This window comes from Anopheles ziemanni (genome assembly GCF_943734765.1).
Source record: "Anopheles ziemanni chromosome X unlocalized genomic scaffold, idAnoZiCoDA_A2_x.2 X_unloc_28, whole genome shotgun sequence".
Lineage (NCBI taxonomy): Eukaryota > Metazoa > Arthropoda > Insecta > Diptera > Culicidae > Anopheles > Anopheles ziemanni.
Window position 1 is genome coordinate 17,815 of NW_026689794.1, and position 27,595 is coordinate 45,409.

The following is a 27,595-nucleotide window of genomic DNA, read 5'->3' on the forward strand; positions in this document are numbered from 1 at the left end:
CAGCATCCCATTCATCTCGCAGCATCCTAACATATGAATTTCTATGAATTTATGAAAAATCGACTAAGTCCGAGATGCCTTTAAGTAGGGATGCTGTATTAAGATGGGAGATGTAGAAGATCAAGATTCATCTCCATGCAGCATCCCATTCATCTCCCAGCATCCTAACATATGAATTTCTTAGAATTTATGAAAAATCGACTAAGTCCGAGATGCCTTTAAGTAGGGATGGTGTATTGAGATGAGAGATGTAGGAGATCAAGATTCATCTCCATGCAGCATCCCATTCATCTCGCAGCATCCTTACATATGAATTTCTATGAATTTATGAAAATTCGACTAAGTCCGAGATGGCTTTAAGTAGGGATGCTGTATTGAGATGGGAGATGTAGGAGATCAAAATTCATCTCCATGCAGCATCCCATTCATCTCCCAGCATCCTAACATATGAATTTCTTAGAATTTATGAAAAATCGACTAAGTCCGAGATGCCTTTAAGTAGGGATGCTGTATTAAGATGGGAGATGAAGAAGATCAAGATTCATCTCCATGCAGCATCCCATTCATCTCGTAGCATCCTAACATATGAATTTCTATGAATTTATGAAAAATCGACTAAGTCCGAGATGCCTTTAAGTAGGGATGCTGTATTGAGATGAGAGATGTAGGAGATCAAGATTCATCTCCATGCAGCATCCCATTCATCTCGCAGCATCCTTACATATGAATTTCTATGAATTTATGAAAAATCGACTAAGTCCGAGATGGCTTTAAGTAGGGATGCTGTATTGAGATGAGAGATGAAGGAGATCAAGATTCATCTCCATGCAGCATCCCATTCATCTCGCAGCATCCTAACATATGAATTTCTATGAATTTATGAAAAATCGACTAAGTCCGAGATGCCTTTAAGTAGGGATGCTGTATTGAGATGGGAGATGTAGGAGATCAAAATTCATCTCCATGCAGCATCCCATTCATCTCCCAGCATCCTAACATATGAATTTCTTAGAATTTATGAAAAATCGACTAAGTCCGAGATGCCTTTAAGTAGGGATGCTGTATTAAGATGGGAGATGAAGAAGATCAAGATTCATCTCCATGCAGCATCCCATTCATCTCGCAGCATCCTAACATATGAATTTCTATGAATTTATGAAAATTCGACTAAGTCCGAGATGGCTTTAAGTAGGGATGCTGTATTGAGATGGGAGATGTAGGAGATCAAAATTCATCTCCATGCAGCATCCCATTCATCTCCCAGCATCCTAACATATGAATTTCTTAGAATTTATGAAAAATCGACTAAGTCCGAGATGCCTTTAAGTAGGGATGCTGTATTGAGATGAGAGATGTAGGAGATCAAGATTCATCTCCATGCAGCATCCCATTCATCTCGCAGCATCCTAACATATGAATTTCTATGAATTTATGAAAAATCGACTAGGTCCGAGATGCCTTTAAGTAGGGATGCTGTATTGAGATGGGAGATGTAGGAGATCAAGATTCATCTCCATGCAGCATCCCATTCATCTCGCAGCATCCTAACATATGAATTTCTATGAATTTATGAAAAATCGACTAAGTCCGAGATGCCTTTAAGTAGGGATGCTGTATTGAGACGGGAGATGTAGGAGATCAATATTCATCTGCATGCAGCATCCCATTCATCTCGCAGCATCCTAACATATGAATTTCTATGAATTTATGAAAAACCGACTAAGTCCGAGATGGCTTTAAGTAGGGATGCTGTATTAAGATGGGAGATGAAGAAGATCAAGATTCATCTCCATGCAGCATCCCATTCATCTCGCAGCATCCTAACATATGAATTTCTATGAATTTATGAAAAATCGACTAAGTCCGAGATGCCTTTAAGTAGGGATGCTGTATTGAGACGGGAGATGTAGGAGATCAATATTCATCTGCATGCAGCATAACATTCATCTCGCAGCATCCTAACATATGAATTTCTATGAATTTATGAAAAATCGACTAAGTCCGAGATGCCTTCAAGTAGGGATGCTGTATTAAGATGGGAGATGAAGAAGATCAAGATTCATCTCCATGCAGCATCCCATTCATCTCGCAGCATCCTTACATATGAATTTCTATGAATTTATGAAAAATCGACTAAGTCCGAGATGGCTTTAAGTAGGGATGCTGTATTGAGATGAGAGATGAAGGAGATCAAGATTCATCTCCATGCAGCATCCCATTCATCTCGCAGCATCCTAACATATGAATTTCTATGAATTTATGAAAAATCGACTAAGTCCGAGATGCCTTTAAGTAGGGATGCTGTATTAAGATGGGAGATGAAGAAGATCAAGATTCATCTCCATGCAGCATCCCATTCATCTCGCAGCATCCTAACATATGAATTTCTATGAATTTATGAAAATTCGACTAAGTCCGAGATGGCTTTAAGTAGGGATGCTGTATTGAGATGGGAGATGTAGGAGATCAAAATTCATCTCCATGCAGCATCCCATTCATCTCGCAGCATCCTAACATATGAATTTCTATGAATTTATGAAAATTCGACTAAGTCCGAGATGGCTTTAAGTAGGGATGCTGTATTGAGATGAGAGATGTAGGAGATCAAGATTCATCTCCATGCAGCATCCCATTCATCTCGCAGCATCCTAACATATGAATTTCTATGAATTTATGAAAAATCGACTAGGTCCGAGATGCCTTTAAGTAGGGATGCTGTATTGAGATGGGAGATGTAGGAGATCAAGATTCATCTCCATGCAGCATCCCATTCATCTCGCAGCATCCTAACATATGAATTTCTATGAATTTATGAAAAATCGACTAAGTCCGAGATGCCTTTAAGTAGGGATGCTGTATTGAGACGGGAGATGTAGGAGATCAATATTCATCTGCATGCAGCATCCCATTCATCTCGCAGCATCCTAACATATGAATTTCTTAGAATTTATGAAAAATCGACTAAGTCCGAGATGCCTTTAAGTAGGGATGCTGTATTAAGATGGGAGATGAAGAAGATCAAGATTCATCTCCATGCAGCATCCCATTCATCTCGCAGCATCCTAACATATGAATTTCTATGAATTTATGAAAATTCGACTAAGTCCGAGATGGCTTTAAGTAGGGATGCTGTATTGAGATGGGAGATGTAGGAGATCAAAATTCATCTCCATGCAGCATCCCATTCATCTCGTAGCATCCTAACATATGAATTTCTATGAATTTATGAAAAATCGACTAAGTCCGAGATGCCTTTAAGTAGGGATGCTGTATTGAGATGAGAGATGTAGGAGATCAAGATTCATCTCCATGCAGCATCCCATTCATCTCGCAGCATCCTTACATATGAATTTCTATGAATTTATGAAAAATCGACTAAGTCCGAGATGGCTTTAAGTAGGGATGCTGTATTGAGATGAGAGATGAAGGAGATCAAGATTCATCTCCATGCAGCATCCCATTCATCTCGCAGCATCCTAACATATGAATTTCTATGAATTTATGAAAAATCGACTAAGTCCGAGATGCCTTTAAGTAGGGATGCTGTATTGAGACGGGAGATGTAGGAGATCAATATTCATCTGCATGCAGCATCCCATTCATCTCGCAGCATCCTAACATATGAATTTCTATGAATTTATGAAAAACCGACTAAGTCCGAGATGGCTTTAAGTAGGGATGCTGTATTAAGATGGGAGATGAAGAAGATCAAGATTCATCTCCATGCAGCATCCCATTCATCTCGCAGCATCCTAACATATGAATTTCTATGAATTTATGAAAAATCGACTAAGTCCGAGATGCCTTTAAGTAGGGATGCTGTATTGAGACGGGAGATGTAGGAGATCAATATTCATCTGCATGCAGCATAACATTCATCTCGCAGCATCCTAACATATGAATTTCTATGAATTTATGAAAAATCGACTAAGTCCGAGATGCCTTCAAGTAGGGATGCTGTATTAAGATGGGAGATGAAGAAGATCAAGATTCATCTCCATGCAGCATCCCATTCATCTCCCAGCATCCTAACATATGAATTTCTATGAATTTATGAAAAATCGACTAAGTCCGAGATGCCTTTAAGTAGGGATGCTGTATTGAGATGAGAGATGTAGGAGATCAAGATTCATCTCCATGCAGCATCCCATTCATCTCGCAGCATCCTAACATATGAATTTCTATTAATTTATGAAAAATCGACTAAGTCCGAGATGCCTTTAAGTAGGGATGCTGTATTGAGACGGGAGATGTAGGAGATCAATATTCATCTGCATGCAGCATCCCATTCATCTCGCAGCATCCTAACATATGAATTTCTATGAGTTTATGAAAAATCGACTAAGTCCGAGATGCCTTCAAGTAGGGATGCTGTATTGAGATGGGAGATGTAGGAGATCAAGATTCATCTCCATGCAGCATCCCATTCATCTCGCAGCATCCTAACATATGTTTTTCTTAGAATTTATGAAAAATCGACTAAGTCCGAGATGCATTTAAGTAGGGATGCTGTATTAAGATGGGAGATGAAGAAGATCAAGATTCATCTCCATGCAGCATCCCATTCATCTCGCAGCATCCTAACATATGTTTTTCTTAGAATTTATGAAAAATCGACTAAGTCCGAGATGCATTTAAGTAGGGATGCTGTATTAAGATGGGAAATGAAGTAGATCAAGATTCATCTCCATGCAGCATCCCATTCATCTCGCAGCATCCTAACATATGAATTTCTATGAATTTATGAAAAATCGACTAAGTCCGAGATGGCTTTAAGTAGGGATGCTGTATTGAGATGAGAGATGTAGGAGATCAAGATTCATCTCCATGCAGCATCCCATTCATCTCGCAGCATCCTAACATATGAATTTCTATGAATTTATGAAAAATCGACTAGGTCCGAGATGCCTTTAAGTAGGGATGCTGTATTGAGATGGGAGATGTAGGAGATCAAGATCCATCTCCATGCAGCATCCCATTTATCTCCCAGCATCCTAACATATGAATTTCTTAGAATTTATGAAAAATCGACTAAGTCCGAGATGCCTTTAAGTAGGGATGCTGTATTAAGATGGGAGATGAAGAAGATCAAGATTCATCTCCATGCAGCATCCCATTCATCTCCCAGCATCCTAACATATGAATTTCTATGAATTTATGAAAAATCGACTAAGTCCGAGATGCCTTTAAGTAGGGATGCTGTATTGAGATGAGAGATGTAGGAGATCAAGATTCATCTCCATGCAGCATCCCATTCATCTCGCAGCATCCTTACATATGAATTTCTATGAATTTATGAAAAATCGACTAAGTCCGAGATGGCTTTAAGTAGGGATGCTGTATTGAGATGAGAGATGAAGGAGATCAAGATTCATCTCCATGCAGCATCCCATTCATCTCGCAGCATCCTAACATATGAATTTCTATGAATTTATGAAAAATCGACTAAGTCCGAGATGCCTTTAAGTAGGGATGCTGTATTGAGATGGGAGATGTAGGAGATCAAAATTCATCTCCATGCAGCATCCCATTCATCTCCCAGCATCCTAACATATGAATTTCTTAGAATTTATGAAAAATCGACTAAGTCCGAGATGCCTTTAAGAAGGGATGCTGTATTAAGATGGGAGATGAAGAAGATCAAGATTCATCTCCATGCAGCATCCCATTCATCTCGCAGCATCCTAACATATGAATTTCTATGAATTTATGAAAATTCGACTAAGTCCGAGATGGCTTTAAGTAGGGATGCTGTATTGAGATGGGAGATGTAGGAGATCAAAATTCATCTCCATGCAGCATCCCATTCATCTCCCAGCATCCTAACATATGAATTTCTTAGAATTTATGAAAAATCGACTAAGTCCGAGATGCCTTTAAGTAGGGATGCTGTATTAAGATGGGAGATGAAGAAGATCAAGATTCATCTCCATGCAGCATCCCATTCATCTCGCAGCATCATAACATATGAATTTCTATGAATTTATGAAAAATTGACTAAGTCCGAGATGCCTTTAAGTAGGGATGCTGTATTGAGACGGGAGATGTAGGAGATCAATATTCATCTGCATGCAGCATCCCATTCATCTCGCAGCATCCTAACATATGAATTTCTATGAATTTATGAAAAATCGACTAAGTCCGAGATGCCTTCAAGTAGGGATGCTGTATTAAGATGGGAGATGAAGAAGATCAAGATTCATCTCCATGCAGCATCCCATTCATCTCGCAGCATCCTAACATATGTTTTTCTTAGAATTTATGAAAAATCGACTAAGTCCGAGATGCATTTAAGTAGGGATGCTGTATTGAGACGGGAGATGTAGGAGATCAATATTCATCTCCATGCAGCATCCCATTCATCTCGCAGCATCCTAACATATGAATTTCTATGAATTTATGAAAAATCGACTAAGTCCGAGATGGCTTTAAGTAGGGATGCTGTATTGAGATGAGAGATGTAGGAGATCAAGATTCATCTCCATGCAGCATCCCATTCATCTCGCAGCATCCTAACATATGAATTTCTATGAATTTATGAAAAATCGACTAGGTCCGAGATGCCTTTAAGTAGGGATGCTGTATTGAGATGGGAGATGTAGGAGATCAAGATTCATCTCCATGCAGCATCCCATTTATCTCCCAGCATCCTAACATATGAATTTCTTAGAATTTATGAAAAATCGACTAAGTCCGAGATGCCTTTAAGTAGGGATGCTGTATTGAGACGGGAGATGTAGGAGATCAATATTCATCTGCATGCAGCATCCCATTCATCTCGCAGCATCCTAACATATGAATTTCTATGAATTTATGAAAAATCGACTAAGTCCGAGATGCCTTCAAGTAGGGATGCTGTATTAAGATGGGAGATGAAGAAGATCAAGATTCATCTCCATGCAGCATCCCATTCATCTCCCAGCATCCTAACATATGAATTTCTATGAATTTATGAAAAATCGACTAAGTCCGAGATGCCTTTAAGTAGGGATGCTGTATTAAGAAGGGAAATGAAGTAGATCAAGATTCATCTCCATGCAGCATCCCATTCATCTCGCAGCATCCTAACATATGAATTTCTATGAATTTATGAAAAATCGACTAAGTCCGAGATGGCTTTAAGTAGGGATGCTGTATTGAGATGAGAGATGTAGGAGATCAAGATTCATCTCCATGCAGCATCCCATTCATCTCGCAGCATCCTAACATATGAATTTCTATTAATTTATGAAAAATCGACTAAGTCCGAGATGCCTTTAAGTAGGGATGCTGTATTGAGACGGGAGATGTAGGAGATCAATATTCATCTGCATGCAGCATCCCATTCATCTCGCAGCATCCTAACATATGAATTTCTATGAGTTTATGAAAAATCGACTAAGTCCGAGATGCCTTCAAGTAGGGATGCTGTATTGAGATGGGAGATGTAGGAGATCAAGATTCATCTCCATGCAGCATCCCATTCATCTCGCAGCATCCTAACATATGTTTTTCTTAGAATTTATGAAAAATCGACTAAGTCCGAGATGCATTTAAGTAGGGATGCTGTATTAAGATGGGAGATGAAGAAGATCAAGATTCATCTCCATGCAGCATCCCATTCATCTCGCAGCATCCTAACATATGTTTTTCTTAGAATTTATGAAAAATCGACTAAGTCCGAGATGCATTTAAGTAGGGATGCTGTATTAAGAAGGGAAATGAAGTAGATCAAGATTCATCTCCATGCAGCATCCCATTCATCTCGCAGCATCCTAACATATGAATTTCTATGAATTTATGAAAAATCGACTAAGTCCGAGATGGCTTTAAGTAGGGATGCTGTATTGAGATGAGAGATGTAGGAGATCAAGATTCATCTCCATGCAGCATCCCATTCATCTCGCAGCATCCTAACATATGAATTTCTATGAATTTATGAAAAATCGACTAGGTCCGAGATGCCTTTAAGTAGGGATGCTGTATTGAGATGGGAGATGTAGGAGATCAAGATTCATCTCCATGCAGCATCCCATTTATCTCCCAGCATCCTAACATATGAATTTCTTAGAATTTATGAAAAATCGACTAAGTCCGAGATGCCTTTAAGTAGGGATGCTGTATTAAGATGGGAGATGAAGAAGATCAAGATTCATCTCCATGCAGCATCCCATTCATCTCGCAGCATCCTAACATATGAATTTCTATGAATTTATGAAAAATCGACTAAGTCCGAGATGCATTTAAGTAGGAATGCTGTATTAAGATGGGAGATGAAGTAGATCAAGATTCATCTCCATGCAGCATCCCATTCATCTCGCAGCATCCTAACATATGAATTTCTATGAATTTATGAAAAATCGACTAAGTCCGAGATGCCTTTAAGTAGGGATGCTGTATTGAGATGAGAGATGTAGGAGATCAAGATTCATCTCCATGCAGCATCCCATTCATCTCGCAGCATCCTAACATATGAATTTCTATGAATTTATGAAAAATCGACTAAGTCCGAGATGCCTTTAAGTAGGGATGCTGTATTGAGATGGGAGATGTAGGAGATCAAGATTCATCTCCATGCAGCATCCCATTTATCTCCCAGCATCCTAACATATGAATTTCTTAGAATTTATGAAAAATCGAATAAGTCCGAGAAGCCTTTAAGTAGGGATGCTGTATTAAGATGGGAGATGTAGGAGATCAAGATTCATCTCCATGCAGCATCCCATTCATCTCGCAGCATCCTAACATATGTTTTTCTTAGAATTTATGAAAAATCGACTAAGTCCGAGATGCCATGAAGTAGGGATGCTGTATTAAGATGGGAGATGAAGAAGATCAAGATTCATCTCCATGCAGCATCCCATTCATCTCGCAGCATCCTAACATATGAATTTCTTAGAATTTATGAAAAATCGACTAAGTACGAGATGCCTTTAAGTACGGATGCTGTATTGAGATGGGAGATGAAGAAGATCAAGATTCATCTCCATGCAGCATCTTAATCATCTCGCAGCATCCTAACATATGTTTTTCTTAGAATTCATGAAAAATCGACTAAGTCCGAGATGCCTTTAAGTAGGGATGCTGTATTAAGATGGGAGATGAAGAAGATAAAGATTCATCTCCATGCAGCATCCCATTCATCTCGCAGCATCCTAACATATGAATTTCTTAGAATTTATGAAAAATCGACTAAGTCCGAGATGCCTTTAAGTAGGGATGCTGTATTGAGATGGGAGATGAAGAAGATAAAGATTCATCTCCATGCAGCATCCCATTCATCTCGCAGCATCCTAACATATGTTTTTCTTAGAATTTATGACAAATCGACTAAGTCCGAGATGCCTTTAAGTAGGGATGCTGTATTAAGATGGGAGATGAAAAAGATCAAGATTCATCTCCATGCAGCATCTCATTCATCTCGCAGCATCCTAACATATGAATTTCTTAGAATTTATGAAAAATCGACTAAGTCCGAGATGCCTTTAAGTAGGGATGCTGTATTGAGATGGGAGATGAAGAAGATAAAGATTCATCTCCATGCAGCATCCCATTCATCTCGCAGCATCCTAACATATGTTTTTCTTAGAATTTATGACAAATCGACTAAGTCCGAGATGCCTTTAAGTAGGGATGCTGTATTAAGATGGGAGATGAAAAAGATCAAGATTCATCTCCATGCAGCATCTCATTCATCTCCCAGCATCCCAACATATGAATTTCTTAGAATTTATGAAAAATCGACTAAGTTCGAGATGCCTTTAAGTAGGGATGCTGTATTAAGATGGGAGATGTAGAAGATCAAGATTTATCTCCATGCAGCATCCCATTCATCTCGCAGCATCCAAACATATGTTTTTCTTAGAATTTATGAAAAATCGACTAAGTCCGAGATGCCTTTAAGTAGGGATGCTGTATTGAGATGGGAGATGTAGGAGATCCAGATTCATCTCCATGCAGCATCCCATTCATCTCCCAGCATCCTAACATATGAATTTCTTAGAATTTATGAAAAATCGACTAAGTCCGAGAAGCCTTCAAGTAGGGATGCTGTATTAAGATGGGAGATGAAGAAGATCAAGATTCATCTCCATGCAGCATCCCATTCTTCTCCCAGCATCCTAACATATGAATTTCTTAGAATTTATGAAAAATCGACTAAGTCCGAGATGGCTTTAAGTAGGGATGCTGTATTAAGATGGGAGATGTAGGAGATCAAGATTCATCTCCATGCAGCATCCCATTCATCTCCCAGCATCCTAACATATGAATTTCTATGAATTTATGAAAAATCGACTAAGTCCGAGATGGCTTTAAGTAAGGATGCTGTATTGAGATGAGAGATGTAGGAGATCAAGATTCATCTCCATGCAGCATCCCATTCATCTCCCAGCATCCTAACATATGTATTTCTTAGAATTTATGAAAAATCGACTAAGTCCGAGATGGCTTTAAGTAGGGATGCTGTATTAAGATGGGAGATGTAGGAGATCAAGATGCATTTCCATGCAGCATCCCATTCATCTCCCAGCATCCTAACATATGAATTTCTTAGAATTTATGAAAAATCGACTAAGTCCGAGATGCCTTTAAGTAGGATCGCCGATGCCGGATCGAAAAAAACCCAAAAGTAAAATGTGTTTAAAAACCCGATTTCTACATTATTGCCGAAGACACCAAAGCGCTATCTCGAAATTTTAAAAATCGATCGAAAATGTATGGACGGCGTTCACAAAATTCGTCCGGAATTTTGTAAACGTGTTTTTTCGTTTTCTCGCGATTGCGGGCGAACCAAGCGACGGATCGAAAAAAACCCAAAAGTAAAATGTGTTTAAAAACCCGATTTCTACATTATTGCCGAAGACACCAAAGCGCTATCTCGAAATTTTAAAAATCGATCGAAAATGTATGGACGGCGTTCACAAAATTCGTCCGGAATTTTGTAAACGTGTTTTTCCGTTTTCTCTCAATTGCGGGCGAACTAAGCGTCGGATCGAAAAAAACCCAAAAGTAAAATGTGTTTAAAAACCCGATTTCTACATTATTGCCGAAGACACCAAAGCGCTATCTCGAAATTTTACAAATCGATCGAAAATGTATGGACGGCGATCACAAAATTCGTCCAGAATTTTGTAAACGTGTTTTTTCGTTTTCTTGCGATTGCGGGCGAACTAAGCGTCGGATCGAAAAAAACCCAAAAGTAAAATGTGTTTAAAAACCCGATTTCTACATTATTGCCGAAGACACCAAAGCGCTATCACGAAATTTTAAAAATCGATCGAAAATGTATGGACGGCGTTCACAAAATTCGTCCGGAATTTTGTAAACGTGTTTTTCCGTTTTCTCTCAATTGCGGGCGAACTAAGCGTCGGATCGAAAAAAACCCAAAAGTAAAATGTGTTTAAAAACCCGATTTCTACATTATTGCCGAAGACACCAAAGCGCTATCTCGAAATTTTAAAAATCGATCGAAAATGTATGGACGGCGATCACAAAATTCCGGACGAATTTTGTAAACGTGTTTTTCCGTTTTCTCTCGATTGCGCGCGAACTAAGCGACGGATCGAAAAAAACCCAAAAGTAAAATGTGTTTAAAAACCCGATTTCTACATTATTGCCGAAGACACCAAAGCGCTATCTCGAAATTTTAAAAATCGATCGAAAATGTATGGACGGCGTTCACAAAATCCGTCCGGAATTTTGTAAACGTGTTTTTTCGTTTTCTCGCGATTGCGGGCGAACCAAGCGACGGATCGAAAAAAACCCAAAAGTAAAATGTGTTTAAAAACCCGATTTCTACATAATTGCCGAAGACACCAAAGCGCTATCTCGAAATTTTAAAAATCGATCGAAAATGTATGGACGGCGATCACAAAATTCGTCCGGAATTTTGTAAACGTGTTTTTCCGTTTTCTCTCGATTGCGCGCGAACTATGCGTCGGATCGAAAAAAACCCAAAAGTAAAATGTGTTTAAAAACCCGATTTCTACATTATTGCCGAAGACACCAAAGCGCTATCTCGAAATTTTAAAAATCGATCGAAAATGTATGGACGGCGATCACAAAATTCCGGACGAATTTTGTAAACGTGTTTTTTCGTTTTCTCGCGATTGCGCGCGAACTATGCGTCGGATCGAAAAAAACCCAAAAGTAAAATGTGTTTAAAAACCCGATTTCTACATTATTGCCGAAGACACCAAAGCGCTATCTCGAAATTTTAAAAATCGATTGAAATTGTATGGAGAAAGGATTGTTTTTTGAAGCCTGTCGAAAATACACTCACCGAGCCGTTTTTTGTATCGACCGACATACAAGTTTGCCTAGCTAACTTTTTCTTCCGGATTGGCCGCGGACCTCACTTTTCAATATCTAGTGGTGCCATGGACCACCAAAAGAGGCTTTTTAACATTTTCAACAATTTCGACTTTTTCGGATTTTCAACGTAAGGGGACTCGGGGCGACTTTTTTCGAGTCTGTCTAAAATACACTTACCAGATTTTTCAAAGGTGCGGACCGTCATACAACTTTGCCTAGGTCAATTTTTTGTTCCATATCGATCGCGGGTTTCACTTTTCAATATTTAGGGCTCGAGTAGAGTACGAATATAGGGTTTTCTCATTTTTCGACATTTTCGACTTTTTTGGGATTTTTTCGGGTGTATCGAGCTTCGGCATAGCCATACCGTTTATGTTTCTCAATTTTTTATTTGACTAGTCGTAAGTACTCGAGTAGATGAAACTTTTTGCCGAAGACACCATGCCTCGGAAACGACTCCTTCATGCTCAAAATTGGGGCCAAAGGTGATTTTTGTTACTTTTCCTTAGGGGGCCCAACACTTAGAAAATTTTCAAAATCGCGATTTTTCGATTGCGAGCTAGCGCGTTGCGGTCTTCGGCAATGTTTTAGATCTTGATGAGATAAGACTTTTTGGCCATGAGACATTTACCCCTCCGACCCCTCCTTCCCCCCGCAAATCGCCCCACAAAGTGCAATTTTTGCTTTTTCACCTCTTTGCACGCACTGTTCGGCCCAAATGGCCACTTTCTATGGGTCTGAGCGCTTTGCGGTCTTCGGCAAACTTTTAGAACGTACCAAGTCCTAATTATATTTGTTCCACACCACCTTCGTACCTCTTCATCCCTGGCCGCTATTCGCGTACCAAGGTAATTTTTGTTCATTTTGTCAACATTTTTCATCTTTGACTGCTTATATCGGCCTTGCCATGAACCGATAGCGCTTCGCTGTGTTCTAACGTAAGTTAGTACTACTCAATACCTTTCCAAATCATGTCTTAGATTGCCATTTGCTTGCATACAGCCGGAGCTATGAGCGATACCGTAAAAAGTACCGAAACTTGGAAAAATCCTTGGATCGCCCATATCCCCCCTTTGGGGACCAGATATCGAAAAAAGTTCTGATTCAAAAAGTTGCGCATCAACGTGTTTTAGTTATGTTTAGAACATTTCACTTCGCTAGCTGGCCTGCAACTTAGCCGTAATTGGGATTTTAAGGTGTTCTTGGAGGGCCCGTTTCCTGCGACTTGGTATCTTTTGGGCCCTATGTTTCGCTAATATCTCCACGAGTTTTCCAGATAGCGTTCTCATACTTTTAGGGTGTTTAGAGCACTTCAAGACCTTTCCAACGCTATGCCGTTTGCTTCGCTCGGACATCTACAGCCGAAGTTATTCGAGGTACTTGGTACCTTACCCTGTTTTCTCAGTACTTGGTCGAAAATTTCGATCAGCCATATGACCGACTTGGACAACCCTGGGCGGGTTGACCCCATATAACTAAACTTTTGTCTCGTAAAGGCAAACTTATAAATGTTCTACGTCAACTCGCTATCTCGTACCGCCTTGACGGTATACTTGGTTCAAGGGCCATTTCCAGCGACTTGGTCGCAATTTCGCTCTAAGTTTCGCTAATACCTTCGTCCGTGGACATGGTTATTTTTTGTTCGTATTTTTCCTTGATAGTCCCACTCAGGACTATTCCATACCAGAGTCAAGCGTCCCGCTAAGTGCCATACAGCCTGAGTTATAATTCATGAAAGGTACCTCTACCAGTTTTTGCCATACTTGGGTGCAAACCATGAATCACCCATATCTCCACTTTGGAGGCCAGCTACCGCCTGGGCCACATATACTTTTTTGTTGGTCATACCATGCACAGTTTATAATTGTTCTACGCCAACTTGCTATCTCTTCTCCAACTTGCCGTTATTCTTGGTCCAAGTCCCATTTCGTTCGTTTTTGGACCCATTTTGCTATATGATTCACTAATAGCTTCGGCCATGGACAAGCTGATTTTCTATTTTTATTTTTCCTTGATAGTCCCACTCAAAACCATTCCAAAACACCCCGCAACTCGTCGCTCGGTGGCAAACTGACCGAGTTATAATTCATGAAAGGTACCTCACCTTGGTACACCACGTGGTCGGCCCAAACCATAAACCGACCAAACGACCGACTTGGAGCACCCTGACCGGGTTGCTTCCATATAAGGAAAGCTGCGTCTCGACCCGCCCAACGTATGAATATTCTACGCCAAGTCGCTATCTCTTACCGGTCAGCCGGTATTCACCTTTCAAGGGTGGTTTTGGTCAAGTGCCATTTCCTGCGACTTGGTCCCCGAATTGGACCATCATCACCTAATATCTCCGTGGTCTTTCAACTCAGCCTCATGAAACTTTCAGGGTAGATAGGTCTCCCCAAGACCTTTCCAACGATATGCGCTTTGCCTCGCTCGGCCATCGACAGCCGAAGTTATTCATGGTACTTGGTACCTTACCCTGTTTTCACCATACTTGTTCGTACTTGGGTGCAAAACATGAATCACCCATATCTCCACTTTGGGGGCCAGCTACCGCCTTGTCCCCATATACTTTTTTGTTAGCCATATAATGCACAGTTTATAAATATTCTACGCCAACTTGCTACCTCGTCTCCAACTTGCCGTTATTCTTGGTCCAAGTCTCATTTCATTTGTTTTTGGACCCTTGTTGCTCTATGTTTCACTAATAGCTTCGCCCACCAACATGCTGATTTTCTGTACGTATTTTTCCGTAATAGTTTCACTCAGGACCATTCCAAATCACAGCGTAACTCGTCGCTCGGTGGCAAACTGACCGAGTGATAATTCATGAAAGGTACCTCTACCTGGTACAGCACATGGTCGGCCCAAATCATAAACCGACCAAACGACCGACTTGGAGCACCCTGACCGGGTTGCTCCCATATAAAGAAAGTTGCGTCTCCACCCGCCCAACGTATGAATATTCTACGCCAAGTCGCTATCTCTTACCGGTCAGCCGATAATCACCTTTCAAGGGTGGTTTTGGTCAAGTGCCATTTCCTGCGACTTGGTCCCCGAATTGGACCATCATCACCTAATATCTCCGTGGTCTTTCAACTCAGCCCCATGAAACTTTCAGCGTAGATAGGTCTCCCCAAGACCTTTCCAACGGTATGTCATTTGCCTCGCTAGGCCACCTACAGCCGAAGTTATTCATGGTACTTGGTACCTTACCCTGTTTTCACCATACTTGTTCGTACTTGGGTGCAAAACATGAATCACCCATATCTCCACTTTGGAGGCCAGCTACCGCCTTGTCCCCATATACTTTTTTGTTGGTCATATCATGCACAGTTTATAAATATTCTACGTCAACTTGCTACCTCGTCTCCAACTTGCCGTTATTCTTGGTTCAAGTCCCATTTCATTCGTTTTTGGACCTTTGTTGCTCTATGTTTCACTAATAGCTTCGCCCACCAACATGCTGATTTTCTGTTCGTATTTTTCCGTAATAGTTTTACTCAAGACCATTCCAAATCACAGCGTAGCTTGTCGCTCGGTGAAAAACTGACCGAGTTATAATTCATGAAAGGTACCTCAACCTGGTACAGCACATGGTCGGCCCAAAACATAAACCGACCAAACGACCGACTTGGAGCACCCTGACCGGGTTGCCCCCATATAATGAAAGTTGCGTCTATACCCGCCCAACGTATGAATATTCTACGCCAAGTCGCTATCTCTTACCGGTCAGCCGGTAATCACCTTTCAAGGGTGATTTTGGTCAAGTGCCATTTCCTGCGACTTGGTCCCCGAATTGGACCATCATCACCTAATATCTCCGTGGTCTTTCAACTCAGCCCCATGAAACTTTCAGCGTAGATAGGTCTCCCCAAGACCTTTCCAACGGTATGTCATTTGCCTCGCTAGGCCACCTACAGCCGAAGTTATTCATGGTACTTGGTACCTTACCCTGTTTTCACCATACTTGTTCGTACTTGGGTGCAAAACATGAATCACCCATATCTCCACTTTGGAGGCCAGCTACCGCCTTGTCCCCATATACTTTTTTGTTGGTCATATCATGCACAGTTTATAAATATTCTACGTCAACTTGCTACCTCGTCTCCAACTTGCCGTTATTCTTGGTTCAAGTCCCATTTCATTCGTTTTTGGACCTTTGTTGCTCTATGTTTCACTAATAGCTTCGCCCACCAACATGCTGATTTTCTGTTCGTATTTTTCCGTAATAGTTTTACTCAAGACCATTCCAAATCACAGCGTAGCTTGTCGCTCGGTGAAAAACTGACCGAGTTATAATTCATGAAAGGTACCTCAACCTGGTACAGCACATGGTCGGCCCAAAACATAAACCGACCAAACGACCGACTTGGAGCACCCTGACCGGGTTGGCCCCATTAAATAAAAGTTGCGTCTATACCCGCCCAACGTATGAATATTCTACGCCAAGTCGCTATCTCTTACCGGTCAGCCGGTATTCACCTTTCAAGGGTGGTTTTGGTCAAGTTCCATTTCCTGCGACTTGGTCCCCGAATTGGACCATCATCACCTAATATCTCCGTGGTCTTTCAACTCAGCCCCATGAAACTTTCAGCGTAGATAGGTCTCCCCAAGACCTTTCCAACGGTATGTCATTTGCCTCGCTAGGCCACCTACAGCCGAAGTTATTCATGGTACTTGGTACCTTACCCTGTTTTCACCATACTTGTTCGTACTTGGGTGCAAAACATGAATCACCCATATCTCCACTTTGGAGGCCAGCTACCGCCTTGTCCCCATATACTTTTTTGTTGGTCATATCATGCACAGTTTATAAATATTCTACGTCAACTTGCTACCTCGTCTCCAACTTGCCGTTATTCTTGGTTCAAGTCCCATTTCATTCGTTTTTGGACCTTTGTTGCTCTATGTTTCACTAATAGCTTCGCCCACCAACATGCTGATTTTCTGTTCGTATTTTTCCGTAATAGTTTTACTCAAGAGAATTCCAAATCACAGCGTAACTTGTCGCTCGGTGAAAAACTGACCGAGTTATAATTCATGAAAGGTACCTCAACCTGGTACAGCACATGGTCGGCCCAAAACATAAACCGACCAAACGACCGACTTGGAGCACCCTGATCGGGTTGCTCCCATATAATGAAAGTTGCGTATTTACCTGCCAAACGTATGAATATTCTACGCCAAGTCGCTATCTCTCACCGGTCAGCCGGTAATCACCTTTCAAGGGTGGTTTTGGTCAAGTGCCATTTCCTGCGACTTGGTCCCCGAATTGGACCATCATCACCTAATATCTCCGTGGTCTTTCAATTCAGCCCCATGAAACTTTCAAGGTAGATAGGTCTCCCCAAGACCTGTCCAACGGTATGTCATTTGCCTCGCTAGGCCACCTACAGCCGAAGTTATTCATGGTACTTGGTACCTTACCCTGTTTTTTCCATACTTGTTCGCACTTGGGTACACACTTTGTATCGCCCAATTCACCTTTTTGGAGGCCAGCCAGCGCCTTGGCCCCATATATTTTTTTGTTGGTCATATTATGCACAGTTTATAAATATTCTACGCCAACTTGCTAACTCGTCTCCAACTTGCCGTTATTCTTGGTCCAAGTACCATTTCATTCGTTTTTTTACCCTTGTTGCTCCATGTTTCGCTAATAGCTTCGCCCACCAACATGCTGAATTTCTTTGCGTATTTTTCCTTGATAGTCCCACTCAGGACCATTCCAAATCACACCGTAGATTGTCGCTCGGAGGCAAACTGACCGAGTTATAATTCATGAAAAGTACCTCAACCTGGTACAGCACATGGTCGGCCCAAACCGTAAACCGACCAAACGACCGACTTGGAGCACCCTGACCGGGTTGCTCCCATATAATGAAAGTTGCGTCTTCCAACGTCCAACATATAAATATTGTACGACAAGTCGCTATCTCTTATCGGTCAGCCGGTATTCACGACCCAAAGGTGAAAATGTATGGAGAGCGTTCACACAATTCCGGACGAATTTTGTAAAAGTGTTTTTCCGTTTTCTCGCGATTGCGGGCGAACCAAGCGACGGATCGAAAAAATCCCAAAAGTAAAATGTGTTTAAAAACCCGATTTCTACATTATTGCCGAAGACACCAAAGCGCTATCTCGAAATTTTAAAAATCGATCGAAAATGTATGGACGGCGATCACAAAATTCCGGACGAATTTTGTAAACGTGTTTTTCCGTTTTCTCTCAATTGCGCGCGAACTATGCGTCGGATCAAAAAAAACCCAAAAGTAAAATGTGTTTAAAAACCCGATTTCTACATTATTGCCGAAGACACCAAAGCGCTATCTCGAAATTTTAAAAATCGATCGAAAATGTATGGACGGCGTTCACAAAATTCGTCCAGAATTTTGTAAACGTGTTTTTCCGTTTTCTCTCAATTGCGGGCGAACTAAGCGTCGGATCGAAAAAAACCCAAAAGTAAAATGTGTTTAAAAACCCGATTTCTACATTATTGCCGAAGACACCAAAGCGCTATCTCGAAATTTTAAAAATCGATCGAAAATGTATGGACGGCGATCACAAAATTCCGGACGAATTTTGTAAACGTGTTTTTTCGTTTTCTCGCGATTGCGGGCGAACCAAGCGACGGATCGAAAAAATCCCACAAGTAAAATGTGTTTAAAAACCCGATTTCTACATTATTGCCGAAGACACCAAAGCGCTATCTCGAAATTTTGAAAATCGATCGAAAATGTATGGACGGCGTTCACAAAATTCGTCCGGAATTTTGTAAACGTGTTTTTTCGTTTTCTCGCGATTGCGGGCGAACTAAGCGTCGGATCGAAAAAAACCCAAAAGTAAAATGTGTTTAAAAACCCGATTTCTACATTATTGCCGAAGACACCAAAGCGCTATCTCGAAATTTTAAAAATCGATCGAAAATGTATGGACGGCGATCACAAAATTCCGGACGAATTTTGTAAACGTGTTTTTTCGTTTTCTCTCAATTGCGGGCGAACTAAGCGTCGGATCGAAAAAAACCCAAAAGTAAAATGTGTTTAAAAACCCGATTTCTACATTATTGCCGAAGACACCAAAGCGCTATCTCGAAATTTTAAAAATCGATCGAAAATGTATGGACGGCATTCACAAAATTCGTCCGGAATTTTGTAAATGTGTTTTTCCGTTTTCTCTCGATTGCGCGCGAACTATGCGTCGGATCGAAAAAAACCCAAAAGTAAAATGTGTTTAAAAACCCGATTTCTACATTATTGCCGAAGACACCAAAGCGCTATCTCGAAATTTTAAAAATCGATCGAAAATGTATGGACGGCGATCACAAAATTCGTCCGGAATTTTGTAAACGTGTTTTTCCGTTTTCTCTCGATTGCGCGCGAACTATGCGTCGGATCGAAAAAAACCCAAAAGTAAAATGTGTTTAAAAACCCGATTTCTACATTACTGCCGAAGACACCAAAGCGCTATCTCGAAATTTTAAAAATCGATCGAAAATGTATGGACGGCGTTCACAAAATTCCGGACGAATTTTGTAAACGTGTTTTTTCGTTTTCTCTCAATTGCGGGCGAACTAAGCGTCGGATCGAAAAAAACCCAAAAGTAAAATGTGTTTAAAAACCCGATTTCTACATTATTGCCGAAGACACCAAAGCGCTATCTCGAAATTTTAAAAATCGATCGAAAATGTATGGACGGCGTTCACAAAATTCGTCCAGAATTTTGTAAACGTGTTTTTCCGTTTTCTCTCGATTGCGCGCGAACTATGCGTCGGATCGAAAAAAACCCAAAAGTAAAATGTGTTTAAAAACCCGATTTTTACATTATTGCCGAAGACACCAAAGCGCTATCTCGAAATTTTAAAAATCGATCGAAAATGTATGGACGGCGATCACAAAATTCCGGACGAATTTTGTAAACGTGTTTTTTCGTTTTCTCGCGATTGCGCGCGAACTATGCGTCGGATCGAAAAAAACCCAAAAGTAAAATGTGTTTAAAAACCAGATTTCTACATTATTGCCGAAGACACCAAAGCGCTATCTCGAAATTTTAAAAATCGATCGAAAATGTATGGACGGCATTCACAAAATTCGTCCGGAATTTTGTAAATGTGTTTTTCCGTTTTCTCTCGATTGCGCGCGAACTATGCGTCGGATCGAAAAAAACCCAAAAGTAAAATGTGTTTAAAAACCCGATTTCTACATTATTGCCGAAGACACCAAAGCGCTATCTCGAAATTTTAAAAATCGATCGAAAATGTATGGACGGCGTTCACAAAATTCGTCCGGAATTTTGTAAACGTGTTTTTTCGTTTTCTCGCGATTGCGGGCGAACCAAGCGACGGATCGAAAAAAACCCAAAAGTAAAATGTGTTTAAAAACCCGATTTCTACATTATTGCCGAAGACACCAAAGCGCTATCTCGAAATTTTAAAAATCGATCGAAAATGTATGGACGGCGATCACAAAATTCGTCCGGAATTTTGTAAACGTGTTTTTTCGTTTTCTCGCGATTGCGGGCGAACCAAGCGACGGATCGAAAAAAACCCAAAAGTAAAATGTGTTTAAAAACCCGATTTCTACATTATTGCCGAAGACACCAAAGCGCTATCTCGAAATTTTAAAAATCGATCGAAAATGTATGGACGGCGTTCACAAAATTCGTCCAGAATTTTGTAAACGTGTTTTTCCGTTTTCTCTCAATTGCGGGCGAACTAAGCGTTGGATCGAAAAAAACCCAAAAGTAAAATGTGTTTAAAAACCCGATTTCTACATTATTGCCGAAGACACCAAAGCGCTATCTCGAAATTTTAAAAATCGATCGAAAATGTATGGACGGCGATCACAAAATTCCGGACGAATTTTGTAAACGTGTTTTTTCGTTTTCTCGCGATTGCGCGCGAACTATGCGTCGGATCGAAAAAAACCCAAAAGTAAAATGTGTTTAAAAACCCGATTTCTACATTATTGCCGAAGACACCAAAGCGCTATCTCGAAATTTTAAAAATCGATCGAAAATGTATGGACGGCGATCACAAAATTCCGGACGAATTTTGTAAACGTGTTTTTTCGTTTTCTCGCGATTGCGGGCGAACCAAGCGACGGATCGAAAAAAACCCAAAAGTAAAATGTGTTTAAAAACCCGATTTCTACATTATTGCCGAAGAAACCAAAGCGCTATCTCGAAATTTTTAAAATCGATCGAAAATGTATGGACGGCGTTCACAAAATTCGTCCGGAATTTTGTAAACGTGTTTTTTCGTTTTCTCGCGATTGCGGGCGAACTATGCGTCGGATCGAAAAAAACCCAAAAGTAAAATGTGTTTAAAAACCCGATTTCTACATTATTGCCGAAGACACCAAAGCGCTATCTCGAAATTTTAAAAATCGATCGAAAATGTATGGACGGCGTTCACAAAATTCGTCCAGAATTTTGTAAACGTGTTTTTCCGTTTTCTCTCGATTGCGGGCGAACCAAGCGACGGATCGAAAAAAACCCAAAAGTAAAATGTGTTTAAAAACCCGATTTCTACATTATTGCCGAAGACACCAAAGCGCTATCTCGAAATTTTAAAAATCGATCGAAAATGTATGGACGGCGATCACAAAATTCCGGACGAATTTTGTAAACGTGTTTTTTCGTTTTCTCGCGATTGCGGGCGAACCAAGCGACGGATCGAAAAAAACCCAAAAGTAAAATGTGTTTAAAAACCCGATTTCTACATTATTGCCGAAGACACCAAAGCGCTATCTCGAAATTTTTAAAATCGATCGAAAATGTATGGACGGCGATCACAAAATTCGTCCGGAATTTTGTAAACGTGTTTTTCCGTTTTCTCGGGATTGCGGGCGAACCAAGCGACGGATCGAAAAAAACCCATAAGTAAAATGTGTTTAAAAACCCGTTTTCTACATTATTGCCGAAGACACCAAAGCGCTATCTCGAATTTTAAAAATCGATCGAAAATGTATGGACGGCGATCACAAAATTCCGGACGAATTTTGTAAACGTGTTTTTTCGTTTTCTCGCGATTGCGCGCGAACTATGCGTCGGATCGAAAAAAACCCAAAAGTAAAATGTGTTTAAAAACCCGATTTCTACATTATTGCCGAAGACACCAAAGCGCTATCTCGAAATATTAAAAATCGATCGAAAATGTATGGACGGCGATCACAAAATTCCGGACGAATTTTGTAAACGTGTTTTTTCGTTTTCTCGCGATTGCGGGCGAACCAAGCGACGGATCGAAAAAAACCCAAAAGTAAAATGTGTTTAAAAACCCGATTTCTACATTATTGCCGAAGACACCAAAGCGCTATCTCGAAATTTTAAAAATCGATTGAAATTGTATGGAGAAAGGATTGTTTTTTGAAGCCTGTCGAAAATACACTCACCGAGCCGTTTTTTGTATCGACCGACATACAAGTTTGCCTAGCTAACTTTTTCTTCCGGATTGGCCGCGGACCTCACTTTTCAATATCTAGTGGTGCCATGGACCACCAAAAGAGGCTTTTTAACATTTTCAACAATTTCGACTTTTTCGGATTTTCAACGTAAGGGGACTCGGGGCGACTTTTTTCGAGTCTGTCTAAAATACACTTACCAGATTTTTCAAAGGTGCGGACCGTCGTACAACTTTGCCTAGGTCAATTTTTTGTTCCAAATCGATCGCGGGTTTCACTTTTCAATATTTAGGGCTCGAGTAGAGTACGAATATAGGGTTTTCTCATTTTTCGACATTTTCGACTTTTTTGGGATTTTTTCGGGTGTATCGAGCTTCGGCATAGCCATACCGTTTGTGTTTCTCAATTTTTTATTTGACTAGTCGTGAGTACTCGAGTAGATGAAACTTTTTGCCGAAGACACCATGCCTCGGAAACGACTCCTTCATGCTCAAAATTGGGGCCAAAGGTGATTTTTGTTACTTTTCCTTAGGGGGCCCAACACTTAGAAAATTTTCAAAATCGCGATTTTTCGATTGCGAGCTAGCGCTTTGCGGTCTTCGGCAATGTTTTAGATCTTGATGAGATAAGACTTTTTGGCCATTAGACATTTACCCCTCCGACCCCTCCTTCCCCCCGCAAATCGCCCCACAAAGTGCAATTTTTGCTTTTTCACCTCTTTGCACGCACTGTTCGGCCCAAATGGCCACTTTCTATGGGTCTGAGCGCTTTGCGGTCTTCGGCAAAATTATAGATCGTACCAATTCCTAATTATAATTATTCCACCCCACCTTCGTACCTCTTCATCCCTGGCCGCTATTCGCGTACCAAGGTAATTTTTGTTCATTTTGTCAACATTTTTCATTTTTGACTGCTTATATCGGCCTTGCCATGAACCGATAGCGCTTCGCTGTGTTGTAACGTAAGTTAGTACTACTCTTATCCTTTCCAAATCATGTCTTAGGTTGCCATTTGCTTGCATACAGCCGGAGCTATGAGCGATACCGTAAAAAGTACCGAAACTTGGAAAAATCCTTGGATCGCCCATATCCCCCCATTGGGGGCCAGATATCGAAAAAAGTTCTTATTCAAAAAGTTGCGCATCAACGTGTTCTAGTTATGTCTAGAACATTTCACTTCGCTAGCTGGCCTGCAACTTAGCCGTAATTGGGATTTTAGGGTGTTCTTGGAGGGCCCATTTCCTGCGACTTGGTATCTTTTGGGCCCTATGTTTCGCTAATATCTCCACGAGTTTTCCAGATAGCGTTCTCATACTTTCAGGGTGTTTAGAGCACTTCAAGACCTTTCCAACGCTTTGCCGTTTGCTTCGCTCGGACATCTACAGCCGAAGTTATTCGAGGCACTTGGTACCTTACCCTGTTTTCTCAGTACTTGGTCGAAAATTTCGATCAGCCATATGACCGACTTGGACAACCCTGGGCGGGTTGACCCCATATAACTAAACTTTTGTCTCGTAAAGGCAAACTTATAAATGTTCTACGTCAACTCGCTATCTCGTACCGCCTTGACGGTATACTTGGTTCAAGGGCCATTTCCAGCGTTTTGGTCGCAATTTCGCTCTAAGTTTCGCTAATACCTTCGTCCGTGGACATGGTTATTTTTTGTTCGTATTTTTCCTTGATAGTCCCACTCAGGACTATTCCATACCAGAGTCAAGCGTCCCGCTAAGTGCCATACAGCCTGAGTTATAATTCATGAAAGGTACCTCTACCAGTTTTTGCCATACTTGGGTGCAAGCCATGAATCACCCATATCTCAACTTTGGAGGCCAGCTACCGCCTGGGCCACATATACTTTTTTGTTGGTCATACCATGCACAGTTTATAATTGTTCTACGCCAACTTGCTATCTCTTCTCCAACTTGCCGTCATTCTTGGTACAAGTCCCATTTCGTTCGTTTTTGGACCCATTTTGCTATATGATTCACTAATAGCTTCGGCCATGGACAAGCTGATTTTCTATTTTTATTTTTCCTTGATAGTTCCACTCAAGACCATTCCAAAACACCCCGCAACTCGTCGCTCGGTGGCAAACTGACCGAGTTATAATTCATGAAAGGTACCTCACCTTGGTACACCACGTGGTCGGCCCAAACCATAAACCGACCAAACGACCGACTTGGAGCACCCTGACCGGGTTGCTTCCATATAAGGAAAGTTGCGTCTCGACCCGCCCAACGTATGAATATTCTACGCCAAGTCGCTATCTCTTACCGGTCAGCCGGTAATCACCTTTCAAGGGTGGTTTTGGTCAAGTGCCATTTCCTGCGACTTGGTCCCCGAATTGGACCATCATCACCTAATATCTCCGTGGTCTTTCAACTCAGCCTCATGAAACTTTCAGGGTAGATAGGTCTCCCCAAGACCTTTCCAACGGTATGTGATTTGCCTCGCTAGGCCATCTACAGCCGAAGTTATTCATGGTACTTGGTACCTTACCCTGTTTTCACCATACTTGTTCGTACTTGGGTGCAAAACATGAATCACCCATATCTCCACTTTGGGGGCCAGCTACCGCCTTGTCCCCATATACTTTTTTGTTGGTCATATTATGCACAGTTTATAAATATTCTACGCCAACTTGCTACCTCGTCTCCAACTTGCCGTTATTCTTGGTTCAAGTCCCATTTCATTCGTTTTTGGACCCTTGTTGCTCTATGTTTCACTAATAGCTTCGCCCACCAACATGCTGATTTTCTGTTCGTATTTTTCCTTAATAGTTCCACTCAGGACCATTCCAAAACACACCGCAACTTGTCGCTCGGTGGCAAACTGACCGAGTTATAATTCATGAAAGGTACCTCACCTTGGTACACCACGTGGTCGGCCCAAACCATAAACCGACCAAACGACCGACTTGGAGCACCCTGACCGGGTTGCTTCCATATAAGGAAAGTTGCGTCTCGACCCGCCCAACGTATGAATATTCTACGCCAAGTCGCTATCTCTTACCGGTCAGCCGGTAATCACCTTTCAAGGGTGGTTTTGGTCAAGTGCCATTTCCTGCGACTTGGTCCCCGAATTGGACCATCATCACCTAATATCTCCGTGGTCTTTCAACTCAGCCTCATGAAACTTTCAGGGTAGATAGGTCTCCCCAAGACCTTTCCAACGATATGCGCTTTGCCTCGCTCGGCCATCGACAGCCGAAGTTATTCATGGTACTTGGTACCTTACCCTGTTTTCACCATACTTGTTCGTACTTGGGTGCAAAACATGAATCACCCATATCTCCACTTTGGGGGCCAGCTACCGCCTTGTCCCCATATACTTTTTTGTTAGCCATATAATGCACAGTTTATAAATATTCTACGCCAACTTGCTACCTCGTCTCCAACTTGCCGTTATTCTTGGTTCAAGTCCCATTTCATTCGTTTTTGGACCCTTGTTGCTCTATGTTTCACTAATAGCTTCGCCCACCAACACGCTGATTTTCTATTCGTATTTTTCCGTAATAGTTCCAATCAAGACCATTCCAAAACACACCGCAACTTGTCGCTCGGTGGCAAACTGACCGAGTTATAATTCATGAAAAGTACCTCAACCTGGTACAGCACATGGTCGGCCCAAACCATAAACCGACCAAACGACCGACTTGGAGCACCCTGACCGGGTTGCTCCCATATAATGAAAGTTGCGTCTTCCAACGTCCAACATATAAATATTCTACGACAAGTCGCTATCTCTTACCGGTCAGCCGGTATTCACGACCCAAAGGTGAAAATGTATGGAGAGCGTTCACAAAATTCGTCCGGAATTTTGTAAACGTGTTTTTCCGTTTTCTCTCAATTGCGGGCGAACTAAGCGTCGGATCGAAAAAAACCCAAAAGTAAAATGTGTTTAAAAACCCGATTTCTACATTATTGCCGAAGACACCAAAGCGCTATCTCGAAATTTAAAAAATCGATCGAAAATGTATGGACGGCGTTCACAAAATTCGTCCAGAATTTTGTAAACGTGTTTTTTCGTTTTCTTGCGATTGCGGGCGAACCAAGCGACGGATCGAAAAAATCCCAAAAGTAAAATGTGTTTAAAAACCCGATTTCTACATTATTGCCGAAGACACCAAAGCGCTATCTCGAAATTTTAAAAATCGATCGAAAATGTATGGACGGCGATCACAAAATTCCGGACGAATTTTGTAAACGTGTTTTTTCGTTTTCTTGCGATTGCGGGCGAACTAAGCGTCGGATCGAAAAAAACCCAAAAGTAAAATGTGTTTAAAAACCCGATTTCTACATTATTGCCGAAGACACCAAAGCGCTATCTCGAAATTTTAAAAATCGATCGAAAATGTATGGACGGCGTTCACAAAATTCGTCCAGAATTTTGTAAACGTGTTTTTCCGTTTTCTCTCTATTGCGGGCGAACTAAGCGACGGATCGAAAAAATCCCAAAAGTAAAATGTGTTTAAAAACCCGATTTCTACATTATTGCCGAAGACACCAAAGCGCTATCTCGAAATTTTAAAAATCGATCGAAATTGTATGGACGGCGTTCACAAAATTCGTCCGGAATTTTGTAAACGTGTTTTTCCGTTTTCTCTCAATTGCGCGCGAACTATGCGTCGGATCGAAAAAAACCCAAAAGTAAAATGTGTTTAAAAACCCGATTTCTACATTATTGCCGAAGACACCAAAGCGCTATCTCGAAATTTTAAAAATCGATCGAAAATGTATGGACGGCGTTCACAAAATTCGTCCGGAATTTTGTAAACGTGTTTTTCCGTTTTCTCTCAATTGCGGGCGAACTAAGCGTCGGATCGAAAAAAACCCAAAAGTAAAATGTGTTTAAAAACCCGATTTCTACATTATTGCCGAAGACACCAAAGCGCTATCTCGA